This window comes from Antechinus flavipes, chromosome 1 (assembly GCF_016432865.1).
Source record: "Antechinus flavipes isolate AdamAnt ecotype Samford, QLD, Australia chromosome 1, AdamAnt_v2, whole genome shotgun sequence".
NCBI lineage: Eukaryota > Metazoa > Chordata > Mammalia > Dasyuromorphia > Dasyuridae > Antechinus > Antechinus flavipes.
In genome coordinates, this window is record NC_067398.1 from 215,345,377 (window position 1) to 215,368,205 (window position 22,829).

Consider the following 22,829-nt stretch of genomic DNA (forward strand, 5'->3'; position numbering starts at 1 on the left):
TATATTAAACTATCTTTGTATCCCTAGTATAAATCTAACTTGATCAAAGTGAGTAGTTTGGGGGGCATGTTAATTGTGTCAAAGATATATATAATATCTTTGCTAAGTTTCTATTTAAAATTTTTGCTTCAATATGCACTAGTAAAATTGGCCTTTATTTTTCTTTTTGTGCTTTATCCTTCTCTGATTTTGGTTTATAGATCTCTTAAACATAACACAGTTTTCTGTTTTAGCTTTCTTGACATTGAGAATTTTTGCTATGGTCTTAATTGAAATAAATTTTTTACAAGTCCTGCTTTTTTGGAATTGTTTAAAGCACAGTAAGTTTCCAAATGTTCTTCTTTTTACTCTATTAGTGAACATTAGAGGCAATTAGGAATATTTAATTTTGATGCTTTTCTTGTATGAAGAAAATCTGTTTTTGTTTTGTTTTGTTTTTATCTACTCTGATAGTCTTTTTTTGGGAAAAGTTTATTCCATTCACATATTAGGGCTATAATTGTTAAGTTTGTGCTTTCTTGCCCTTAATTCTTTTGTCCTGATTCATCCTTTTGCCATTCTTTTTTTTTTTTAAATCAGCACTTTGTCCCTGCAATTAGTTTTATTTTTGTGTATTTAATTCCAGTATCGCCCATACACTTTTCTCCTCTTGTCCTCTTAACTTGATCAACCCTATATTCACTGAATATACTTCATTATTCTTTTTCCTATAATTTATTTTCCTCTATTAATTCTTTCCTTGCTCCATCCCTTTTTATCCCACCCACACTCTTAATGTGTAAAGTTAATTTATGAATTCCTTTTCTAAAGAAGAATTAAATTACTTTATTCTCCTTCCTTGTTTCTTTCTTCTGCTAAACTAATCTAACATCTTTTTTTTTTGTCTTTAAGTGTTTTTTTAAAATTTTATTTAATAATAACTTTATATTGACAGAATCCATGCCAGGGTAATTTTTTTTACAACATTATCCCTTGCACTAGCTTCTGTTCCGATTTTTCCCCTCTCTCCCTCCACCCCCTTCCCTAGATTGCAAGCATTCCTATATATGTTAGATATGTTGCAGTATATCCTAGATACAATATATGTTTGCAGAACCGAACAGTTCTCTTGTTGCACAGGGAGAATTGGATTCAGAAGATATAAATAACCCAGGAAGAAAAACAAAAATGCAAATAGTTCACATTCGTTTCTTAGTGTTCTTTCTTTGGGTGTAGCTGCTTCTGTCCATCATTTATCAATTGAAACTCAGTTAGGTCTCTTTGTCAAAGAAATCCACTTCCATCAGAATACATCCTCATACAATATCATTGTGGAAGTGTATAATCTAATCTAAAATCTAATCTCTCCTTCATAAATGTCTTGTTTCCTCATTCTAGCTATCGATCTTATTCTATCACCTTTCTATTCACCTCCAAACACAGTTCAGGTATCATTTCTTACTTGAGGTTTTTTCAAACCACCATCACACTCTCCAAATATTTTTGCTCTCTCCTTGAAAAAACTTTGCATTATTTTTGGATATGTCATATATGCTCACATATGTACAAATTGTATCTTTCCCCAGGTCCAGTAATAAATTCCCTGAAAACTGATCTCTTTTATTTTCATCTTTGTATTCCCAATGCTTAGAACAATACCTTTTAAATGTTTGTTGAATTGAATCAAATATAAGGTTAGGGTTACTGGAAGACAATGTTCTCCAGAACTTTTAGAATTGTGATTATACATTCCCTCCTTTTTCCTTCTCCCCAGACTTTTTTGTTTTTATTTTTATTAAACTATCTTTGTATCCCTAGTATAAATCTAACTTGATCAAAGTGAGTAGTTTGGGGGGCATGTTAATTGTGTCAAAGATATATATAATATCTTTGCTAAGTTTCTATTTAAAATTTTTGCTTCAATATGCACTAGTAAAATTGGCCTTTATTTTTCTTTTTGTGCTTTATCCTTCTCTGATTTTGGTTTATAGATCTCTTAAACATAACACAATTTTCTGTTTTGCTTTCTTGACATTGAGAATTTTTGCTATGGTCTTAATTGAAATAAATTTTTTACAAGTCCTGCTTTTTTGGAATTGTTTAAAGCACAGTAAGTTTCCAAATGTTCTTCTTTTTACTCTATTAGTGAACATTAGAGGCAATTAGGAATATTTAATTTTGATGCTTTTCTTGTATGAAGAAAATCTGTTTGTTTTTGTTTTGTTTTGTTTTTATCTACTCTGATAGTCTTTTTTGGGAAAAGTTTATTCCATTCACATATTAGGGCTATAATTGTTAAGTTTGTGCTTTCTTGCCCTTAATTCTTTTGTACTGATTCATCCTTTTGCCATTCTTTTTTTTTTTAAATCAGCACTTTGTCCCTGCAATTAGTTTTATTTTTGTGTATTTAATTCCAGTATCTCCCATACACTTTTCTCCTCTTGTCCTCTTAACTTGATCAACCCTATATTCACTGAATATACTTCATTATTCTTTTTCCTATAATTTATTTTCCTCTATTAATTCTTTCCTTGCTCCATCCCTTTCTATCCCACCCACACTCTTAATGTGTAAAGTTAATTTATGAATTCCTTTTCTAAAGAAGAATTAAATTATTTTATTCTCTTTCCTTGTTTCTTTCTTCTGCTAAACTAATCTAACATCTTTTTTTTTTGTCTTTAAGTGTTTTTTTTAATTTTATTTAATAATAACTTTATATTGACAGAATCCATGCCAGGGTAATTTTTTTTACAACATTATCCCTTGCACTAGCTTCTGTTCCGATTTTTCCCCTCTCTCCCTCCACCCCCTTCCCTAGATTGCAAGCATTCCTATATATGTTAGATATGTTGCAGTATATCCTAGATACAATATATGTTTGCAGAACCGAACAGTTCTCTTGTTGCACAGGGAGAATTGGATTCAGAAGATATAAATAACCCAGGAAGAAAAACAAAAATGCAAATAGTTCACATTCGTTTCCTAGTGTTCTTTCTTTGGGTGTAGCTGCTTCTGTCCATCATTTATCAATTGAAACTCAGGTCTCTTTGTCAAAGAAATCCACTTCCATCAGAATACATCCTCATACAATATCGTTGTGGAAGTGTATAATCTAATCTAAAATCTAATCTCTCCTTCATAAATGTCTTGTTTCCTCATTCTAGCTATCAATCTTATTCTATCACCATTCTATTCACCTCCAAACACAGTTCAGGTATCATTTCTTACTTGAGGTTTTTTCAAACCACCATCACACTCTCCAAATATTTTTGCTCTCTCCTTGAAAAAACTTTGCATTATTTTTGGATATGTCATATATGCTCACATATGTACAAATTGTATCTTTCCCCAGGTCCAGTAATAAATTCCCTGAAAACTGATCTCTTTTATTTTCATCTTTGTATTCCCAATGCTTAGAACAATACCTTGTAAATGTTTGTTGAATTGAATCAAATATAAGGTTAGGGTTACTGGAAGACAATGTTCTCCAGAACTTTTAGAATTGTGATTATACATTCCCTCCTTTTTCCTTCTCCCCAGACTTTTTTGTTTTTATTTTTATTTTTGAAGAGTCTTCTTATGAGGTAGCATTTTAAAAAATAATCTCCACAAACTAGGAGTAATGAGTAGATCTAGATGGTGAGTAAGCATGAAATTAAACCATATAAGAGATATTTGTAGGAACTAGATAAAAGAGGATACTTGAGTTTGGGATGGGAGGGAGGGAACATGATCTTTGTCTTCAATTATTGAGGAGTTATCATATGGAAGAAATATTATATATATTTGTTTTGTTCTACTGTAGAAGGCATTAGGCTCAATGAGTAAAACTTAAAGGGAAGCAAACCAGCTCAACATGAGGAAAAACTTGCTAAAAATGAGAAATATTCATTTTTCTGATTTTCCTTTTTGGTCTTAATCTTCCACAAACTATCTTCCGCTGACCCTGTATTCTTTTCTATCTTGTGTATCTTAAATTTAACTTATTATTTTGTTTCTCTGTCTCTGCTTCTCCCACTTTCCTTATTTATTCCCCTCTTTTAACCTTTTTCTTTCTCTTCTTATCCTTTTGTCCTTCTTGTCTTCTTTATCCTCTTTATTCCAGGTAAGACTGGAGCTCAGATGCATCCTACTTTTCTCCCATCCTCATCTATACTTAATGAGTAAAATTCATTTGTGGAATCCTTACTTAGCTTATTTACTTCCTTATTGCCTACAAATTTCCTGCTTTGCACATTTCTGGGAGATATTCCTGTGGTTCATATACTTAGTCACCTGAATCAGCTCCTCCTCTAACTCTCCAATACAACTAGATTATTATAGACCATAGAATGCTAGAGCAATAGGGAATCTTAAATTGATTGGATACCTAGTTAAGGCAGCTAGGTGGGGCATTTGTGTTATGGACCTGGAGTTAGAGAGATTCATCTTCCTGACTTCAAATCTGGTGTCAGACATTATGTGACCCTGAACAAGTCATTTAACCCTGTTTGCCTGAGTTCCTCATGTGTAATGTGAGTTGGAAAAGGAAATGGCAAACCACTCCTGTATTTCTGCCAATAATATCCTAAATGGGGTCATAAAAAATTTGACACGACTGAACAACAGCAATAAATTACTAATCCCTATAAGCCATTTTTAGTCTGTACTTTTGACTGTAGATTTTCAATTAAATGAGCTAGTAATTACAATAATCTCAGTTTATATCAGAATTTAACTTCTAAAATACATTTAAACAAAACACTATAGTGTTATGAAGGGGGAAATAGATAAGTCTTTCTGCACAAAAATAAAATCCTTTTAGCTATGGTTTTCCTTGAGAGGAGGCTAAGGTATGTATGATAGATAAGGCCAGTTCAGGCTAGTGAAGGGCCCAAGTCTACACAAAGAGAAATAATTTACATTGCTTAATCTTCATTCACTCTTTCTTATCCTTTGTTCAGGGTTACTGGTATCTGTGATTCTCTGGAGAATAGAAGCTTGATTACTAGCAGGATTTCAGCTTAGGTGGCTGTAGTCAGAACCACTCATCTAAAATAAGTTCAAATTCGGCCCAAGACACTCAGTAGCTGTTTGAGCCTGGGCGTGGACAAGTCACTTGCCTCAGTTTCTTCATCTGTAAAATGAGCTGGAGAAAGAAAGAAATGGCTCCAGTCTGTCAAGAAAACCCCAAATAAAGTTACAAAGATCCATTATAATTCATTTTTATAGATGATATCATTCTGATAGATTGGACTGTATCTAATTTAAACTTTGTATCTCTCTTAGCACCCTTCATAGATTCTGCACACAATTTATCAATTAACAGACTATGTGTACTTTATTATAAACTATATTATCATCTATAACATAATAGCTAGAGCCTGATAGATTCTATAAATAAATGGTTGTTTTATAAATAAATATAAATAAACTGAATTGACTCAGTTCCATCTTTTATAGTGTCTAGTTCTCTGTTGTGCTTATAGTAATTATTTTGCACATGGGTCTCCCTGGGAAAGATATTTGAGTATGATTATGGATTGTTACATGTGACTCAGGAAAAGAGTCATATTTTCTTAGTAGAAGAATAATGCCATCTTAAAAATGAAATACACACAGGGAAATCACAGTCAGGCAGTATCCTCCCATCTACTATCTAGGAACTCAGCAACAGATCAACCCAGATTTTTTTTTTTCCCCTTTCTTTTCAGAGTGGGTGGAGCCTAAGAATTAAAATGACATTCAGGTGCCTATCAATGACTGTTCTTCTGTGACAGCTGAAACCAGAGAACAACTGCTCTCCTGATTAATTCAAAGCTCTCGGCAGAGCACAAAGACCAGTCTACGGGATGGAAACTCAAGTACATCGTTACAAGGAGCAGAGCTTTCGGGGACCTCATGTAAGTGAGCCTGTGATTCTCTAGAACCTTTGTTTCTGAAACTGAAGCAGAAAAAAAAAAAAAAAAAAGGTGACACTATAAAAGAGGAGGAGGCAAGCTTTTGTTTTAAATCTGCCATCTTCAAGAATTGTTTTTTTTTTTTTTTTTTTTTAATTGCTAAAATGGGAGAAAGGCTACGTGGGCTTTCTACATACTGTTCTTTACTAAACTACTGTGCTGAAACTAATGGTCACTTAGCATCCTTAGATTGAGACCTTAGAATGAACTCTTTCCTGTTTCCTTACATTCTGGTAGAAAAGAATTAAGTACAAGATGTAATGTAGCTTAATTTGTGTTTACCCTTTTTCTTTATACAATTGAAGCTAAAGGAATAGTGTTTGTTTCCAGATGGTGGAATGTTTTTCAGAGTTTCTTTTTATTTTTTTCTTGGTTTCCCCTTCTGCTTTGTTTTTGATTTTTAATCTTATCAAACTTGTTTTTTAAATCCCTAAAATTTTAATACCACCCCCACCTGCAATCAGAATCCTGCTTGATCAAATAAGAGAAAACTAGTTTAGTGTTAAGTGACAGAAGCTAGAGACTAGAGCAGTTGTGTTGGCAAATGTATTATTATCTTGTAAACTGTGTTCTTTTTGGATGTTAATGAACCACATACTTATGATACATTTTAGGAAATGACTAACATGAATTTCTGTGGAAAGAATTTTATGTGTTTTGGACAATTAAATGACTGGTATATAGATGATGTTCAATCCTAACAAATCTTTCATTGTTGTTATTCTAACATTTGTATACTTTTAGTAACTTCGGGTCATGGAAATGCAGATATCTCTATATTTGCATAATTACCTTCAATGATAATTTTTTTTTAACGTCATAGCAACACTAGCACTTAAAATTTCCAGCTGGGGAAAGCATTTCTGAGCCAGCTGGAACTCTTAACATTATCTCTTCCCTGCCTTTCAAAACTTTACTTAGCTATACCTCATGCTAATTATTTAACTTTTGTTTTCACTTTTTCTCAGAATAAACTTTCCTCTTATAAGCTAAGCCTTTCTGACCTCTGTGTCTTTGATTACACTTGGGCTTTTTTTTTTTTTTTTTTTTTGCATGTAACAGTATTTATTTTTTCCAATTAAAGAGTTTTCAACATTCATTTTTTTCCCCCTGAAGCAATTGGGGTTAAGTGACTTGCCCAAGGTCACACAGCTAGGAAGTGTTAAGTGTCTGAGGTCAAATTTGAACTCTTGACTTCAAGGGCTGGTGCTCTATCTACTGTGGCACCTAGCTGCCCCCAACATTCATTTTTGTAAGATTTTGAGTTCCATTTTTTTCTTCTTCCCACCCTCTTCTCAGCAAGTAATTTAATATAGGCTATACATGTACAATCAAATTAACCATGTTTCCATATTAGTCATGTTGAAGAATTGGAAAAAAAGGGAAAAATCTCAAGAAAAGAGAAAAAAAAAAAACAAAAACAAATACAAAACAAAAATGGTATACTTCCATCTGCATTCAGATCCCATAGTTCTATTTCTGGATGAGAAGAGCATTTTCTTCTTTGATTACATTTGTTCCCTCTTCTTAGATTCCCTTTTCACTTTTCACCTATCTTAAATCCTGCTAAAAATTTAAAGCCTACTCAAGCCTCATTTTCTTCATAGTGTTCCCCAAATATTTCATGCTACATTGTTATTTTTTTTTGTCACTGAACTCCAAAAGGACTTAAAATCAGCACCAAATTATTCAAGGTTAAGTTAAATTCCATCTTGTTTTATATATATTGTTGGATGTGTTTTTCTTATCACTTCAACTAATCTAACCAATTAATCAATCAAATTAATCAAACCATTAATCAACAAGTCTTTATTAACACCTTACTATATTCCAGACACTGTATTAGTAGCTGAAGATACAAAGCCAAAAAATCTAAAGATCACTATTTTCAAAAAGTTTACATGTCAGATGTAACCAGATAATCTGTAAAATGACGATAATAAAAGTACCTATTTCCAAAGGTTGTTTTGAAGCTAAAATGAGATAATATTTGTAAAACATTTAGCAAATTTTAAAGTACTATATAAATGCTGGGTAGTTTTATTACTTTATTAACAGAATTGATTATGGCAGACACGACTGATTGTTATAATTGTTATAATGATTTTTAGCTTTAAAAGGATGACAACACAATCATAACTATGATAGACAACTTCCATATATGGAGTTCTGTTATAGATATAGTATCTCTCCTTCCAACTCTTGAGTCTGTCTTATGAGAATTTCTTCAGAATATCCTGTGCAGAAAGTTAGAGTAAGAAAAACAGGAGGAAATGGGGGCAGGCAACCAAATACAATTTTTTGTTCATTGGAAATGCTGCTCCAATTCTTTATTTCTGTTTTTCAGTGACACCTTTAAATCTAATAAAATGTTACCAGATAAGCAAATTCACTTAGGGTTAGTGATTAGATAAAACTCAAAGGAAAACTCATTGCACTTAAAAAAAAATTAGTGATTAATTGATTGCTACTGCTTTTCTCTCAGGAAATCAAATATATATCATTATTTTAGACAAATAAAAATTTAGAGGCCTAATTAAGACTAATTGGATGTTCAGTTAAGTACATGAAAAATCTCAGTCATATAGTACGAAACAATATACTGTTAAAATATTGTAACTCAAGTAAGGCCAACAATCAAGGTTTTGTAAAGTAGAATCCTTAGTGGACTTGTCTTCATAAAACAAATAAATTGGTTTTGTAATTAGAAATATAATCCAAGGCAATCCCAATAAACTTTGGTTAGAAAACACCAACCACATCCAGAAAAAGAACTATGGAAATTGAATGTAAATCAACACATGCTATGTTCACATTTTTTTTTCTGTTTTTTTTTCTTCTCCCATAGTTTTTGTCTTTTGTTCTGAGTTTTCTTTCCCAACATGATTCATAAAAAAATGTATATTTTTTAAAAAGTTAGTATACATGTATAACCAGAAAAAATAAAACAATATAAAAAGAAATATGGCTAAAGACTATTTTAAAATTAAACACCTTTAAATTTAGGTAAATGGTCTACCTGAAATTTTGTTTAAAGTACTGTGTAGAACCGAAAGAAGAGTGACTATTTTTTAAACCAAGTTAATTAAAAGAGGGTGATACCACATTTAAATGAATGCCATCTAGTGGCAATAGAGTACAATTGCAAGTTGACAATTTTTTCTAACCAAAGATTAGAAAGGTTACTTATAAGAATGATTCTTCATTGCTAGTTTTCTTTTTTCCTCCAAATATTAGTTTTATTTATCTTTTTTGTGCTGCATTAGCCTCACACTTATTAGTATTTTATTTTTCCAATTACATGTAAAGCCAATTTTCAATATTCACTTATAAGATTTTGATTTCCAAAATTTTTTCCCTCCCTTTCTCCTGAAGATGGCAAACAATCTGATATAGGTTATACATGTTCTTACATTATTGGTCTTGTGAAAAAATGAGACTAAAAGGGGGAAATCACAAAAAAAAGTGAAAATTGTATGCTTCAATCTGCATTAGACTCCTTAGTTCTTTTTCTAGACAGTCTTATTAGATTCCTTAGTCTCTTTCTTTAAATCTTTTCTCATGTTTGTTGCTATTTTTCTGATAATTTTATTATAATTTGAATGATTTGATGTACTTTGGAAATTCTGTAATTTTAAGCAGTTTTATAAGTCTTTTCCAACATTATAAAGTTGTCCTTTATGAGGATAAAACATCATAGAATTTAAAACATATCCTAATATTATATGCATGTTATTTTAACAATAAGAATTTATTGCTGACCCATGGGACCTAGAACAGTGTATCTTTTTCCTGTCATCAAGATATAGTCTTCATTAAAATAAATTCTAGGGGTGCCTGATCTCCAATGAGAAAAGTTTCCTTTTTTTATGTTCTTTGACTCATCAAAACTCCACTTTAGTAAGCATGGGGAAAACTTACTTCATGCTGAGATTTTAGTTTATATCAGCTCAATGTCCAATATAAACCAAGTATAGGACAGTCATTTATTCCCTACACAGAAAGAAATGCTAAATACAAAACATACACAAGCACGCATTGATAGAAAGACTTAAAACAGAATTCTGTAACTTGTAACTACTCAGCAGCACTGACAAATATTTAAATAAGTAGTGATGCTAGCCACTGTTATGCTCTTTCAGAAAGTTTGGAACATAACTATCAGAATATGAATCAGTTTGTGGAATTACTAAATACTATAATATTTCACTTTATTTCTGAATATGTTCATGTTCATGTCTTCAATATGTTCGATATATTCATGTTCATGGTTTCTGGCCACACTGGGTCTTGGGTTCCTCCTGTCATCCGTTATCTTTTTTGATGCAGAAATTTCTCCTGCCATGGTCAGTTCTACCTGATGGACTTGGGAATTCCACACCTCTCAGGTCCATGTCATCCGATGTATCTCCTCCTGAGGCTGATATTTGATTACCATACTCGGGAAAGAAACTCCTGAGCGACCCAACTCCAAGCTGACCTCACCAACCCCCCATGCTTTAGCTGTCATGTGGGAACAGTTGATGGGGAAAGGGCCACCATGCTTTCTCCATCCCTCCAGGAAGAGGCTTGAAGGATATGCACATGCTGTATAGCCAAGAAAAAAGATAGAAGCTGAGGGTGATTAGCTCCAGTTTAAAATTAAACAGAATGCGGCAGCTAGATGGGCAGTAGATTACTAGTCCGGAAGTCAGGAGAAACTGAGTTCAAATGTGGACTCAGACACTTAACACTTAGTAGCTGAATGATCTTGAGCAAGTCACTTAACCCCAATTGCCTTGCAAAATAAATTTTTTAAAAAGTCAGACCAAATCAATGGCTTTTCTTGTTTGTTGTTGTTTGTCCTTTGTTCTCAAAAAAGACTAATGACACTTATTCTCCTTCTCCTTCTTTTTCCCCTGTCATTTGTGGTCACTCCAACCAAATACAGAATCAGAAATAAACTTTATACTATTCGGTTGCTTACTCCTCTCTTCAAGGTTCAGATTGGCTGGATTTACAATCAGAGTTAGTTACAGTTAATCGGATTTACAATCCAAGTTACAATTGGTTCGATTTACAATCCTCTTTATTTGCCCATTCTATATGTCAAAAGGCTCAAGTATCCTGTTATTGACTTTAGCTGGCTTGGGTTGGTTTAGGCCTGAGTCCTTTGTCAGAAATTTTGTTGTTTAGCCAGCTCCTTGACTCACAAGCTGATTGGTTGGAAATATCTTAAGATATTTCACCTCTCCCTTTATTCTGTTTTGGTAATATCTGTGGAAATCTAACTTCCCACAGCCTCACAGGTAGATATTTTTGCAATGATAAACTAGGTAGTCTTTTTTCTCTTAGCTTTTCCTACTCAAATGTCAATAAGGGGATTGCTTTGTAATGCTCAAAGCACCTTTCAGCATTGTCTCACATAGGACCAGCCAGAAGTAACCAGGGACTTCATCCTAGAAATCATACTGATGAGGCTTTAGTGGCAGTCAGAGAATTGTGGGAATCCCCTTCTGGTTGGCGCAATTCCTTTGTGAAAAATTCACGAACCCGAAGAATTTTAAGTGGCAAAAATGGAAGTTTATTGTTGGATGAGAAGTCAGCTTTGCTAGAAAGAACGACTTTCTAGTGGCAAAGTCCTGTTAGGGAAATGGAGGCTGGCACTGAGAAGAGAATGTTTTCATAGAAGGCAGGAATCCTGGCAGCTATGCCAAAGAGGCAAAGCATGCTACTTTGGACATTCTTTGAAGAGGTAAGTTTAAAATTGCCCTTTAATAGGGAATCTTGCAGCTCAAGTTTCAGGTTGAAAGGCAACACATTTTAGTTTTAGAAAGCTCTAATTGTTAGGCAGTTTTTCTAGATATCAAGTCAAAATTTGCCTCTGTGTTGAATATATCCCTATCCCAGCTTTTGTTAATGTTGGTTGTAATAAATTTTGCTTCATTTGTTTTGTTTTCTTTTAGTATCTGTGTTTTATTTTATTTTATTTTTTATTTTTAAGAATTTTTATATTTATTCACTGGTTTTCTTGTTCTTCTTGATAAATTTTATCATTTTATGTTTTGTTTGGCTTGCTTCAAATATTCGACCTTCCCACCTGAAATTTCACTTTATTCTATTTATTTTGTACCCTGAGCAATCTATTATTCCACTTCCTTTTGAACACATTTTCCATTTTTTTCTTTTTTCTATTTCAAGCACATATTTTCTTGAACTTTCTAGTAATTTACTATAATGTTTACAGTTAATCTAATGTTTGATTTCAGGAAAGTCCTTTCTTCCAGATTTATTTTAAATTTTGTTTTGTGGCATTCTCAGACTCATGGGAACAATATTTCTCTCATAACCACTCCTCTGCTAACATGGAAATACGATTATGCAAAATGGTTTATGAATGCTATTAATTAATGCATTATATTGATGTACCTATGAGTACGAGCAAGTATTTTTCATTTACTCATGTGCTTTACATAATTATTTGCCATGTAAAAGAAATCAATACTTTTTATATTCTTGAATTTATTTCTGTTGCATTGGTATAATTTTGCATATCTTTTTATTATTTATTCATCATGCATTAATTTATGCAAACTTTATTATTGTTATTGTGAAATGATATTGTATGCTTGATTAATATAGCACCACTGATTCTGATGAATTTCCTAAATAGGGAATGATCTCTTTAAAAAGATGGGTGCTGATGTGGTTGAAATATATCATAGAACTATTGGTATGGAAATTCAGAGAGGCCTTCTAAAATTAAAAGTGGATGCAGAATAAAAAAGTAAGGCATTATTTTAAGAAAACATTGAAAAGAAATGTGAAAGACTAGGGAGACTGCAGAGTAATGTATAGTAACATAAAATCAAGTGAAGTTACTTAATAAATAATCTGTGAATTACAAGACCTATGTGACTTAGATGACATGTGTGACCATTCAAACAATCCCAATGTACAAACAGTAGACAATAGCATTTGAAAGTCAATCTTCATGCCTCCCACTGAAATAAATAACTTAAATATTAGGAGCTTTCTTCCCCCAGAAAAAGTGAGAACTATATTTATGTTCAAAAATGACTATTTCTTTGTAGATAATGCTGAAAACAGACCTAATATATCAGAGATATTAGGAGCCAAATTAGGAATCTTCTCAGAACACAATCCATCCCACCTCAAACAATGATCATGAGAAACTTGGATTAGTTGGTATACTATAGCAAGGCTTCTTAAATTTTTTCCTACTTGTGACTCCTTTTCACTTGAGAAATTTTTATACAACTCTAGGTATAAAGATATATAAAATGAGTATACAAATCAAATATTTACTATTAATAAATCATAAAGAAATTTATTTTAAAACAATTCATTGCTGTGCATGTAATTTTACCATTTATTAAAGATAAAAGCAAATTTGCATACTGATGAAATGGATGTGTTTATTTTTACATAAAAAGTTAATTCTTGGCAGAATAGTTGATGCCTTTTACTGTTGCCAAATTTTTTGCAACTCCCACATTCAGTGACATGAGATGACATGGGCTCATTACCCACAGTTTAAGAAGATTTGCACTATAGCACTGAAATCAGATCAGAAAAGGGAAATAAATTGATGGAAAATCTAAAAGAAATACTTCTTGGGTTTGAGCAGGGTTTAAAGATCATAATCAGTAAATATTTATTACTATGTGCTAGACATTGTAGTAAGTAATAAGGAATACAAAGTATAAAGGCAATATACAGATATTTTGATTTGGTGTCTGGAAAAACTTCCTAATAACTAGAGCTTTCTAAAACTAGAATGGGTTGCATCGAGTTGGAGGAGGGCCTCCTGGGAAGTCTTCAAACTGAGACCATTGGTTATGTATGTTATATAATAGGGATTCCTTTAATTTATAGATTACTGTACATGATTGCTGAAACCCATTCCAACTTTCAAATTCTGTCATCCTGTGATTCAAAACCATCACTAATATGTAATATTTATATGTGCACACAGAGAGATAAATGAATATATATATATATATATATATATAGTATAAAGAGGTCAATGTTTAATTCCTAAGTAATATTTACTTATGGGGAAAAATAAAAATAACTAAGGCTAAATCCATACCTTAAGAGCTTTGCTAGTAAGACATGTATAGAAATTATAATATGATTAATCATATTGTGAGCTAAGCACTGGATTCATTAAGAAGGGGAATATCCTGGAGGTCAATAGACAATAGCAACTAGAATTTTGATTAAATGGTAGATGTGGATTGAGGGAACCTCAAAGCAGAAGTTCCTGAATAAAGTTGGTAGAGGGAGAGACACAGAGTCTGGAGCTATGTGGCAAATGTGTCTGTCATATTTAGAGATGTAATTTGGGGATGAGGATGAGTGAGATTATGCAGGAAATATATGCTATTTTCAGCATAAATCTATTTTATTTTATGAATGGATTCTTTATAACTGAGCTAGTAGAGTGAGGAGCTGTATAACCTGAAGAAACTTAAGTATGTACAAGGATGATCTAGCACACTGAGATATACTTATTATTCATTGACCTTGAGATATGATGCCATAACTCCAGGTGCCAGAGTTATAACATTTGCTGATTGCATCGGTGAGCATTTTTACCTCTGTGAAGAGAGACTCAACCTTGTATGTCTCATATTTTCATAAGTGGGCCATGAAAATAAGGCAAGGAGCCATGCTGCAGATTCAGCTTTGAAGGTTCTTACTGGAGATAAGATGAGAGGTGGAATAATGGACAAAACCAGTGAACAAGTAAAAGACCTAAGAATTAGAGACCATGATGGCCTGATATAAGAACCTCATCAGTAAGAAATAGAGAAACAAATCTGTCTTTTGCGCAATCATGGCCTGAAAGAATTTATTAGTGGTGTTTGAATTAAAGAGAGAAATCCAGAACTGGGAAAGGGAGAAAGACTTGACTTTTAAGAATGAAGCAATGGGGAAAAGCCTAGAAACAAGGTTAGTCTGATCCTCAAGAACAATGAAACTAACCTTGTCATTGGAATCGATTCCTATTGAACTTAAAGAATTCTATACAGAGATAATAGCAAAGATTCTTGAAGATGTGAATTGTACTGCCGTCTTTGACAGTGGTTCTCAAATAATCAATGCCTGAGAAACATATGAAGAAAGAACCTTTAGAGCCTACAAAAAATCTTGGACTTGGGAAGAATGAATGACAAGACTATGCCCCTCTGTGGGATAAATCAGGTGAGCTTGAAGTTTGATGATGTCACCAGGAAAGAAACACTTGGATTCTGGGTTGTCCAGATCTTTAGGCAGACATCCTACAAGAGAATAAAAGTAGTGACAGAATATTCTGAGTACATTGGCTTTTTTTATATTCAGAAATGAATCAATCCTAAGGTAATTGACTTTGGTGACTCCACTGTACCAGAAGATGCTCAAAAAGACAATGGTATGCTCACATTGAATGTGTGAGATGTCAGATATAACTCAACTCACAGAATTCATATCATCAACTCTTAGACATTCAGGAAAGGTCTAGGAATATTCCTTTATCTGTGATCTCAGAAACCTATCTTAAAGAATTCCTGGTCAGTTACCTACATGAGTCCAGCAGTCTGAATGTATCCACCTGTAGTCATGGTATAGAAGAAGAATTAAAAGTTATGGATATATGTAAATAACCAGACTTTGGACAATTAAAAAAACAGCCGTAAAGTGGCCCAGTATCCAATGCCAAGGCAAGGCTTTCTGATAGATAGCCAGTGGTTCTTGTCCTGGATTCCTGTTAGATTCCTATAGCCAACGAAGACAATGGCTGTTTTCATTTGCTCAGTTGGATTTTTACTAATTGGACTGTTTATCCCAAGGCATTCCAGACTTTTTCTGACAGAGCTGCTGACAGAGCAAAGCAGTTAAAACTTGAATTATATGGAAGTATGTGGAAATATCTGAATATCTCATTGTATTTGGAAAGACTCTAGGACAACATGAGATTATTAAAAAAAATTTTTAAAAGCTGAAGAAAGCTGGTCTTAAGTAAATTTTAAAGCCTCTATTAAGTACATGGGACACAAAATATCTTAAGACATAAGCACAATTCAGGTAAAATTGAAGTGTTCATGAATTTTCCACATCTACAGAATCTTCAAGATCTAATGACTTTTCTTGTATTTGGCAGTTGTTATTAGAAATTTATAAATTTAAGAACTATGCTACTGTTGCTGAACCATTGAATGATCTGAGGCTCAATAGTAGAAGGAAGGATAAGAACTGTACTGTTCTAGAATCCATACAGCCATTTAGAGATGGACAAACATGAACAAGATTCAAAAAAATGTACTAAACTGCTTCATATATGTACTCATGGAGATCCAAGCAAGTCTTTTTTCTGCATACAAATGCTGATCTAAAGAGCTTCGGAGCTGTGCTGGATTAAAAAAGGGATGGGTGTTAAAAAACAATTGCATTCCCTAGTTTTGAAGGCAAGGAACCTTAGTATACCTTAGCATTATCTCATCTATAAACCTCCTTCTCATAAACTCATCTCACAAAACTATCTACTGTTATGTAACCCTGAAAGCATCATCTTCCTTAGATCAAAGATAGTTCTTGTTAGAGGAAGTGGAAGTGACATAAGAATTGTTTCCTTCTCTTCATTGTCTTTTATCCCTTTCCCATCCACCTGAACATCATTCTTAATCCTTCTTTAATCTTACTCTCCATCCAATATAATTTTTAAGTTTTTTTATTTCTCTAAAGAGAATTTGAATAGGGCCAATTTAGGAGCCTTTCTATTTTCTCTGGGTGGTTACTCGGGCCTTGTTGAAGAATTAGGTTCTATAAGGAGAACGAAAGTATTCAGTGCTACCCTCAGTTCATTTTGCTGGATAAAACCTAGAGTTAGGAAGACCTGAGTTCAAATCCCACTCCAGGCACTAGCTGTGTGAGCCTTGGCAAGACAAGTAACTTTTCTTTGCCTCAGTTTCCTCATTTGTAAAATGAGCATAATAATAACATCTATCTCCCAGGATTGTTGTGACAATCAAATGAGAGAAAAATTGTAAAGTGCTAAACACTGTCTCTGGCACACAGGAAATGCTATATAAATGTTAGCTGCTGTTTATTATTATTATTTTGATCTTCAGCACACTATTCTTACCGAAACATGACATTCTTCAGTGTTCGTTCTTTGTTCCCTGTCCTTATTTCCATCTTTTATCTAATTCTTTTTAAGATATGTTTGTTAAGAATTCATTATGTATAGCTAAAATCATCAATGTGCATCATCTCTAGAAACCTTCCCAGTCAGTTTGAGGTGAAACAAGAATGCCCATTATCACCACTGTTATTCAGTATTGTACTAGAAATGGTAGTTATAGCCATAAGAGAAGAAAAAATAAATCGAAAGAATTAGTATACTTAAAGATGGTATACTTAAAGAACCATAAAGAATCAACTAAAAAACTACTTGAAATAATTAACAACTTTGGCAAGATTGCAGGATATAAAATAAATCTATGTAAATCATCAGCATTTCTATATAAGTTCAACAAAGCCCATAAGCAAGAGATAGAAAAAGTAATTCCATTTAAAATAACAATATAAAATACTTGGAATCCTCTCTGCCAAGACAAACCCAGGAACTGTCTAAACATAATTACAAAACACTTTTCACATAAAGTCACATAAAGTCAAACAACTTCAAAATATTAATTGCTCATTGGCTAGATCTCAAGTAATAAATGATCAAAGAATATGAATAATCAGTTTTCAGATAAAGAAACTGAAGCTATCTATAGTTACATGATGTGATTTAAATGACTTTTGGTTAGAGAAATGCAAAAAAACAACTTTGAGATATCACTTCATACCTATCAAATTGGTTACCATGCCAAAAAAGGGAAATGATAAATGTTGGAGAGGATGTGGGAAAGCTGGGACATTAGTGCTCTTTTGGTAGAGTTATGAACTGATCCAACCGTTCTGGAGAACAATTTGAAACTATACCCATAGATCTATAATATTGTTTGTATAATACTGCTTTGTTGCAGTGATACCACACTACTAAGTCTGTAGCCCAAAGAAGTCATAAAAAAGAGGAAAGAACCTACATGGGCAAAAATATTTATAGCAGTTCTCTTTGTAGTGACAAAGAATTAGAAATTGAGGGGGTGCCCATTGATTGGGGAATAGCTGAAAAGTTGTGGTATATGAGTATAATGAAATACTATTGTGCAATAAGAAATGATAAGCAAGTGGATTTCAGGCAAACTTGGGAACATATATATAAGCCAATGAAAAGGGAAATGAGCAGAATTAGGAAAACATTGTATACAGTAATAGCATTATGTGATGATTAGCCATGAAAAAATTACCCCATCTCAGTAACATAATGATCCAAGACTGTACGGGGCTGGAACTCTGAAAAGGTGTGCTTGAATCAGACAACAGAACACTTAAGGCTAATTATTTACTTGATGTGAGACAATAGCTCTATATACATATATTTAGATGAGATGCTGATGTGATAGCTCTCCTCACCATTGGTGCTTGCTGAATGTTTGGTGATGAGGTAATCGTAGGGAAGGATTGGAGGGTGGAGGGAGAGAAGTCAGAGTCACTTGGAGACAGGATGAGGAGGATTGAGGCTGGAAACTCCGGACTCTAGAATCCAGGATCCATCTTTGACAAGCTACATGGCAGCTTGCCTGCCTCTTTCACTTCTCTCCCTAAAGACCAAGAACTTTGATCCTGACTCTGACTGATCCTGAGGCCCTCCAGGGAGCTAGCCTGAACATTATATTTGGCATCCAACATGGGGGGGCCATATGTTGGAATACACAGGAGCCACCTGACAGTGGCTGGAGATCCAACCCAGAATGGATCTGCTCTTGTGAGAGGATGATACAGGAAGACTGAGAGGCAGTTGCTGTTCTCTGACCTCTCTGACTGAGAGGCCGTTGTGTTGTCTGACCTCTCTCCTCTTCCCTCTGCCTCCAATTTATCTCACTCCCAGTTCACAACACCTGTGTCAGCAAAAGCTGCCTTCAGCTCCTTCAGATGCTATGATCCACAGCAATGGAGGCTTTTGGAGAATTGACCTGTCTCTTAATATAAGACAATTACAGAGGACTCATTATGGAAAATGCTATACACATCAGATAAAGAACAATAGAATCTAAATCCAAGTTGAACCATACTTGTGGTTTTTTTCTTTTTGATCTTTCTTCTTTCACAACTGTAACTAATATGGAAATATGTTTTGCACTATTGCAAATATATAACCTATATGAAGAAGATGGAAAAGGAGAGAGAAAAGGAGAGAGAAAAATCTGGAACTCAAAATCTTATGAAAATGAGTACTAAAAATTATCTTTTACATATAATTGGAAAAAATATTAACCAATGATGGAGAGATAATGGGGAAAGAGAGAAGTAATTCCTTATGTAGCCACATAAATCTTCCTCACTGAAATTTTATATCCAAGAATATCCCTTTTTAGGGCCAACTTCCTCTGTAGAATTTTAGGCCATGAAATCCTACCTCTCCTTTTTTTCTGAACTCTTTTGAATTCTTTCTGGAAATATAGTGAAATCCAACCAAATTTCAAAGAGAGCATTAGTGACAGAAATGATATAAAGGATTTAAAAACTGAAAGGCACAAGTAATAAATCAGAAGAGGAAAATAGATTAATTTTAAGGTAACCTTGAAAAATTTATATAAATTTTTAATAGATCTGGAGTCCTAAAATTTAGTTGTTTTCCTTCTAGGCTAGTATATTAATGTGCCTAGCAAACCAAATCATCACAGATAATGCAAAGATAAGCTTCATTAGCCCCAGCTTGGCTTCATAAATTATTAATTTGTGGAGTTTTATGTTTAATGAGAGGAAGTGCTTACTGCCATTCTTGGATGATAGAATGATAATAAAAGAGTTAAAAAGTATATCTACTTCTAAACTGAACCAATTGATTTGTGCCAAACACTTTGGTAAAAACTTTCTTTCGGTGGTTTTCAGAAACAGTGGGTGCTGAGGAGGCAAGGGCTGTGACACTTGCAAAGTTTATTTCCCTGGAGAATAACTCTTGGCTCAGGTTGGAGTGGTTTGGAGGTGCTGCTGTTCCTGGGGCTCTTGTGTGCAGCATCCTGGATTGTTTCCATTGGGATCAAAGTGGAGGTGGTGGTCCAAATGGTTATGCTGTTAATTATGAATTTTATTAGTGCTACTCAATTCAAATGAATGTTATAAAATTAGGATTTTAAGAATGGGGATTTCCAAAAATTCAGAGAAATAAGTAGAACAGATAGAGATTTGAGTGGTAATTTAAGATATTTTATACTTATGGGCAATAGGAGTCATGGGAGGTTTTGGAGTAGAAGACTAATAGATTAAAAAAAAACTCTTAGGAAAATTAATGTCATTGCTGTGCAAAATAAATTAGAGGAGCAAAAGGAGTTAGAAAACTATTGTAGTACATGGTGGATAAAGCCCTAAATTTGGGTATTAGAAGTGTAATAGAAAAGAAGTGACTAGTTGGATATGGGAGAAAGAAGAGTCAAAATGGCCCAGGATTTGAAACAGGATTATTTTGAAGAATGAACAAAAACAATACAGGAAAAATAGGAAACTAAGAAGAAAAAGATGATGACTTCTGGATCTGTTGACTGGTGGTAGGATTTTTAAGTATTGTTATGTTCAAGCAGACATTTAGAGAATTTAAGACTAGAGCTTGAAAAAAACATGAAGTTACTTTAACAGAAATAATTTAATTTAAACTACTGGACTAGGTCTGGTTAACTCAAAGGAATTTCTAGATTTTAGAGCAAAAAACTGACCCTTGGAGAATGTCAATATTTTGGAACAGGATGAAAGTAAGTGAAGGAATTGCTAGGGCCTTCCCTACTGCTGAAATCCCCTTGAATATATTATATGGATGTGTGTGTGTGTGTATACACACACACACACACACACACACACACACACACACTCACACACATTAGAGAGGGAAAGGGCAGAGTGACCCAATCTCCTGAACCCAGCAATGGTTTATTAATGTTAAGGGAAAATCTAAGTCTTGAATTTGGGTTCAATAAGTGGAGTTTTTATATATAAGATAAGGGATGTCTCTCTCTCTCCATATATACATACATACATACATACATATATATATATATATGTATATATATATATGGAGAAGTTATTATCTATGTTCTGGTCACACTATATCTTGAGTACTTTTATTTGGTTCTGGATATATATATATATGATAGGACAAGTTATAGGACAAGTTATTATCTATGTTCTGGTCACACTATATCTTGAGTACTTTATTTGGTTCTGGATGTCACAAATGAGAAAGGAACTTAACAAGTCAGAAGACATTAAGGATTGCCAGAAGAGAGGAACCAAACTGGTGAAGGTTCTTAAGTCCATGTCCTATAATGATTAGTTGAAAGAAATAGGTATGAGAAAAAGAGACATCTCAGAGTAGATATGAGCTATGTTCAAGTATTTCCAGGGTTGTCATGTGGAATAAATATTAGACCTGCCATGTTTGATCCCAGAAGGCAAAACTAGAAGCAATGGCTTGGAAGGTGACAAAAAGCAAATTTAGGTTTGATGTCAGGAAAAAATGTATTTATCTATATCTATATCTATATCTATATATCTATGTATATCTATATCTATATATAGATATGTTGAAAGCTCTATCATTGAAAGCACAGACTGAATGGCCATTTGCCAGCTGTATTTTAGTGAAGATTCAGTTCTGCTTAAGGGTTGGATTAGACAGCTGCTAAGGTTCCTTCCAACACAAACATGTCTTTGGGAGACATCAGTAGTTAGAGAGAAGAGAGAGAGAGAGAAGAATCAGTATAATTTTATATTATCAGAAAGATAAGAAGTAAGCTTCAATAAAGACTTTAAAATGGCAAAATCCAGAAGGGTAATTAAACATACACGTGGTAAGGAGTTTACTTTTTAGTTCTTTTACCTAAGAACTACTGCCACTCAGCTAAGGCTTATTTGTTCTGACTCAGATGACACTTGTGCTTTTTCTATGCTGCCTAACCAAGTGCCTGTGCACTTTGGCATTGGCAGAACAGGTTATTCTGCTCATATTGAGTAATCATTCTTTTAAGGTTTATGGTGGGACTGTTTATCTCTAAACAGTTCTGAGTACTGTTTATATCAGGTCACCTTTTTAATGGCAAAACAGCTCACTACAAATTTCTGGAATTCCTTCAACACCTAGTTTATTTTTTAAAAACAATACTTCAATGACACAGTTTCTTTATTACATGTTTAAAGAGAAACGAGTTTTCTAGTTTTTCTGGAATAGCCATGCCAAAAAACAGACATTCATCATAATATAATTATATTAGGAGGCTCTACTAGTTCTTTCTCAGTACTGGATAAATCCAAAAGAAAGATATACAAGAAGAGCTGAATTGTTAGGGAAAAAATACTGACATAAGATAACATTTGAATGGAATTGTTTGTCTTTTTTCAGATGCTACTCTTTTAAATTGTTAAATTATTTTTAAGTCATGCCTGTGCAGGAGCCCAATTGCTTCTTCTCAACTATCTCCACCAAGTGGAAGTTACACCCAGATCATAGGAAATTTAGAGGTAGAATGGACTTTTAAAGGCCATCAGGTCCAACTTTCTTACTTTACAAATGAGGAAACTGAGAAACAGAATGATTAAATAACTTGCCCAGGGTTATTCAATTAGTATCAGAAGTGGTATTTGAACTTGGGTCTTCCCTGTCTGTATGTCTGTTCCCTCATATGTTATTTCAGGTTGCCTCTTTGATTTCCTAAAGTGTCACATCCCACCACCCTTCTCCCCTGTCAAACTTTATAATTTGTTGCAAGACCTTGGTTTTATACCATTTTACTTCTAAGGAGTGTGTGTGTGTGTGTGTGTGTG

At 33.5% G+C, this 22,829-nt stretch overlaps 1 long non-coding RNA gene across 1 annotated transcript; it reads left to right on the forward strand.

The window, feature by feature from the left end:
* The first annotated feature begins 5,226 nt into the window (after nucleotides 1-5,226).
* LOC127561077 (uncharacterized) lies at nucleotides 5,227-10,730 on the forward strand. The gene is made up of 2 exons (XR_007953455.1): nucleotides 5,227-5,861; nucleotides 10,248-10,730. It is a non-coding gene; the product is annotated as an uncharacterized LOC127561077 (long non-coding RNA).
* The last annotated feature ends 12,099 nt before the right edge of the window (nucleotides 10,731-22,829 follow it).